General features: G+C 40.2%; 1 pseudogene; it reads right to left on the bottom strand.

Annotated features, from left to right (window-relative positions):
* Positions 1–931: 931 nt before the first annotated feature.
* LOC119331088 overlaps positions 932–5,393 on the bottom strand; it is a 5,956-nt pseudogene continuing 1,494 nt past the window's right edge.

Raw genomic sequence — 5,393 nt, 5'->3', positions numbered from 1 at the left:
ACTTGATCATGTGTAACATGATGAATTAGAAATAAAAATTTAGACCAAGAGAAATAACAGATCAAAAGTTCAGAACATTGCTTGGGAAAACTAAGATAAATTTTGAGAACCAACCACTGGTGGAGTGGCTTGTGGGCGGTGTCCACTTAGCCACCAGGTGGCTGGCTAATCCACTCGATTCATATGTGAAAAAACATATATTCGATGCATCACCCTTGGTTCTATTTTTATTAATACAAGGAAATTGGCCCTTCACAATGGAGTGTCATTTGTTTCGTCGTGTATATGGTATTTTCAGTGCAATGAACATATTCTACAGCTATATACCACTCATCATTTTAGGTCCAAACCACAAAATGAAACATTAAAAAAAACAAATATGAGAGGTACGACGATCTTCTCCGACAAAAGCTCCATCATAAACACATCTATCGTGTTAGCTTGTCCCCATTTCATGTATAGTGGTATCTCACTATCTCATAGGGCAGAACCATGTTCCACCCTATTCGTGTAATCATGTTCCGCCTAGCAATGTGCCACATTACATCATTAACCAAGTTGCCAATAGTCACTTCAATGTTTTCGCTCATGATATCTCCTACATGCCGGCGCAAATTGGCAAACCTGATTCCAAATTGTGACCGCCCATTGTACGATGTTTGCCCATCAATTTCTTCACTTCTTCATTTGTTTGACTTCTTCTTTCAACTGAAATTCCAAAGAAATCAACAAGAATTGCCCTGCCATTTTTCGCGCCCGTTCTTCTTTGCGGTAAGAGACATATTAGGCAATGATTATCTGCAATTTAGGCTCCCAAGAACCAGTGATGCAATCTTTCACAGCAAAATGATGGATCCTACTTAGAGGGATCACAAGAAATTGTCTCTGAGCTCTCATCCTTTCTTTCCATTAAACGCCCAAAATTCCCCCTCTAGCCGTCATCAACTTGAGGGGTATCAAATCCTCCCATGGCAGATGTACCTTTCCCTAGATAAGAACGAGCCAATGATTTGTGACAATTCATTGGACCCTGTGCTACAAAACAATCAGAAAAAGATTGTTGCTTTACACCAGTGGTGCCAAATCGCCGGCCCCGGGCCGGATCCCTTCGTACCGCTTACATTCCCCAGTGAGATGCAATTAACAGTTAACCTGTGACTTTGACTGTCAATCTACAATTCTACGTGACCGGTGAATCTGAATATTCTCAAGAAATGGTCGAGAGATCGCTCCGAAAAAGCGAGAAATTCCATGGGCATATACCTAGAAACTAGAAGTTTCTTCAACTCTGCCATAGTATGAGACATCTGCAAGATTTTCCTGTGCACGTATGCTGTTTGTCTGCAAAATAATAACCTGTGTATGTGCCTGCAACTATTGGCATGATTTGGTGGTCATGATCAGATCATTCAGACAAAACTTTGTGCCAAAAAAATCATCATTTGGTGGCACCCTGCTTATAGAATTCTGAAAAGATAGATGATCACAAGAAGGTGGCAAGGGACACTTCTTTTTTTCCATTGTCCGGCTTCCTTCAAATAGCCTCTGCGACGTTCTTTCTGCTTTCTTTTGTTGGAGGAACAAAAAGAGTGGAGAATTATTGTCATGACTTTGGGCAAGCATTGGACGGAGGAGAGCCATCTCTGCACTGTGCTGCACAGCTGTGGTGCGTGCAGGAGTCATCTGGGAAGGCCATTCTGTACCTTGCAAGTACCAACTCCTTCCTCCAGGGAAAGCACACCAGGTTCCTGGACAATTTAACCATTGTAAATGTTATCCTTGTCATTAGGACTAAAAGAAAGCCGGTTTTTTATTAGTTAGTTACCTGGTTGTTCTTCTGATAGTACAGGTACGATGGAATGGACTTTTCACCTAATAAAGGTTTTCCATTTTTCTGTTATGGAATGATTCTGCTGGCACCATGAAGCTAATAAATTATGTTTGTTGATTTCTGTCACAATAGGCACCACCTTGAAGCTAATAAATTATGTTTCTTGATTTTTGTCAGCGTAGGCATTATGGAGAGTTCACTGAACCAGACATGAGAACCTAATTCTCGTCTAACTTGGATAGCTCCTAACTGGCACAATCTTTACTGAAACAGTCGCATAAATAGTCCTATCAGCAAATTGACAGGTGCTTGTCTACAGGCAAGATTTGCATTGATCTCTTTGCCCAGGCTGTAACCCGCGGAACTAAAGAAGGTAAGTAAGATTGGTAAGTGTGTCAGAGACTCAGAGTTGTATGTGATCATGCTAACCAGAAAAAGCCTATGATTCCACTCCCTAATGGCAAATTTAGAGGGCAGGGTGCCACTCGGAAGTCACACCTGAGCTTTTGCTTTTAACCAGCTGAAAAAGCTGCCCTGAGAATCGGTTCTGTGCCTACCCAACAAGCTCGTGTAGCATGTGCTTAGCTCTCTTATCTCTTCTGGAGCCTTAAACCTACGGTTCTCATTATCCATTGGTGTTTATTTTAGAACTTATGAACTTTTTTTTATCATCCACACACACTGATACATTTCGCAGTCTAATATTTGCAGAAACAGACGGTTAGTGCTGCACAGGAAATAGTGATGTTGCATATACATGTACTGACGATGCGGTCCATAATCTACCAGCATTCCAACAAACAGTGATGTTGCAGTGACCAAAACATAGGCTAACTTATCCACTGGAGCAAGTAATAAGCTAAATACATACACTAATCTACTAGCGTTCAACAAACACAGATGTCACAGCGACCTAAACATAGATTAACTTGTCTACTGAACTACTACCCAAATACCAAGCTTTCACATATGGTAAATCACTAACCAAGAACTGTCATTGGCAAGTGACATTGGCATTGGTAGGCAAAATACTGGCACAATGTTTTGCTCGCACCAGTTGGGCATGATCAGACGATCAGTTGATAACAACATGCCAGACCATTTTCTCGACGACCTTGAAGGTGCAGCGATCGCCTTCTTCTACGTCGTTGTCTCGGCAAAACCTTTTCCAGCCTTTCCCTGTTATGTAGCCGTAGGTGTTGGCGATGTTGAAGGCTACTGGCCAAGATCTTGCGCTCCCCTCCATGGATGTTTTAAGTTGGATTGTACATGCTTCTAGAAGACCAATTGATGAGCAAAAGGTCCCTTTCACAGCCTGCATTGATGCCAGAAATTGAAGCTCTTGTAAGATGGTATATTTATAAAAAAAAAATTAAACTGAAAGTTCACAACTACCCAACTAGTATGTAATAAATGAAGGTTCTATATAGGAAACATCATTTCTGTGAAGTCTCTGTTGTGCACTGTAAAGAAAGCTTAAAATTTTGTCTAAGTATAATTAAGTGCAAAGTGTCAGTAGATATTTGCCTTCGCGCTGTCACACACGCTACCTCCGACAAAAAACCAAGTCATTTTAGCATTATGTCAGTCAAGTTTTCTAAATTTGACCAGCTATAAAGAAATAACTACTAGCATCTAAATTATCAAATTAAAACTAGTAAATTTATCATGAATTATACCTTTATACTAACAGATATAATTATTTTTATGTGAGGCAACATGTTTGCACAATTGAGGATCAATGCACCATCTTGAAGACTGTCATATCCCAAAAGACTTATGTTTTGGATTCGGAAGAAGTATTTTGTAAAGGGACTCAGTTATAAAATGAAACAAATGGAAAACAACAGTAATTCGTAATTCCTCCAAAAAAATAGTAACTCTGTAGAAAACACAAATAATTTTGATTTTCAGAGCAGAGAAAGACCTGGCACCATTTGATAATTTAGACTGTCATTATTAAGACTTTGTCACCATTTGGTAGAAGACTGTATGCAGGATTTTCATAAAGTGCAGATTTATTGAAGCTGATATCACACTTTGTAATGAAAAAGATCACAATTGCAGTATTAACAGTTCAATGTTACCAAATACTCCCTCCAAAGCTAGTACAAACTTGAGTCACTTATTTTGGGACGGAGGGAGTATGTGGTACAATCGGTATGAATAGCTTCACAACATATGGAACACCAAAGGGCATTGAGATTAATTTCTAATTTTTTGTTATTTATGTTCATACCCAACAAACGGAAATATAAAGATAATAAATGTAGTGCTCACAAAGAATCGTTTAAGTGAAGAGCTGGTAATCTGCTTCGTAAATGAGTGCCTTCGCAGAATGCCTGTGGGTTTGCTCTGCGACTCGACCGTCTTAGCTTTAATTGCAGGAACCGGTGCAGGAATTGCGGAAACCACTTGCCTGTTGTAGTTCCTTTTCTTGCTGACAGTTGCGGCTACAAGCTGCTTGGCACCTGCACAATTGCATCTCACATGAGACAAGATGAAGGCCACAAATATTCAAGTCATTCAAAGTTGCGCATTTGAAACAAAAGGAATTTTTTTAAAGGGGAATATATTAATATCACGAAGATACCAATTACACCCAGCCTCTGAACCTACAAGATAAAGTTTGCAGGAGTTTCACATTAAAAACATTTCAATTATTTTTCTATGTGAAAAAACTGTTTAATGTCTCCCTAAGCACTAGTCTATTTTTCTGTTGTTTGGGGTTTGTTCTTTGGTTTTTTACTTGGTTTTCCCCAATTAACCGGGCATTGTTATGTTTTGGGGTCCAGTTTTCCTTATAAAATGGATCATCTCTATTCTTATGGAAATTGCAGGAACCCCTGCTGTAAAAAAACAGTTCAATTCAGGCAAGAATGTATGTATTTCGCCTTACTTTGTGGGATCGCAGTGTTTGCCCCATCTGCCTCATCAGCTAGCTAAGGATACTCCTTCATACACCCATTCGGCAGGAACACCTGAACCGAAAACGACATGTTAACTTCATACCGGAACAGCAGGATGTTCCCTTCGGAGAGATCATGTGCCGTCAGAAACTCTGCCCAAACTTCTCCATACAGCACGTCCGATTGACGCTGATCTAGCTCGACTGGCCATAACTTGCCGGTAGGGCCAATGATCAAGGCTTTTTGGCTGCTTGGGCAACTCTCAGCCCCAATCAAGTGCTGCTGCACAAACTCATCAGGGATTGTCTGGAAGAACATTGGGAGCAAAAACTAAGCACAACAGTTTTAAGTTCAGAGCTTGTCAAGTTGATACTACATAAGTACTATCCGATTTCTGAAGAGAGAAGCAGATTAAACTAGCTAGCTATCTTCTTGGTATTAATATATTCCCTGAACAAAAAAAGAGATAAAACTAGCCAGCTAGTTATCTTGCTCACCATCTTCTCCCGGTCATCCGGTCGAAGCAACTTGATGAACCGAGGCCTGGTCTTGGACGTCACACCTACGTACCGATCACAGATTGTTACAAGGAGATACAAGTTTTTTTTGAAAAAACATTGCAATGGCAGGAGGACTGGATGAGGGATCTAAGA

Source organism: Triticum dicoccoides, chromosome 7A (assembly GCF_002162155.2).
Source record: "Triticum dicoccoides isolate Atlit2015 ecotype Zavitan chromosome 7A, WEW_v2.0, whole genome shotgun sequence".
Taxonomy (NCBI): Eukaryota; Viridiplantae; Streptophyta; class Magnoliopsida; order Poales; family Poaceae; genus Triticum; species Triticum dicoccoides.
This window is presented reverse-complemented; position numbering and strand designations above follow the sequence as displayed.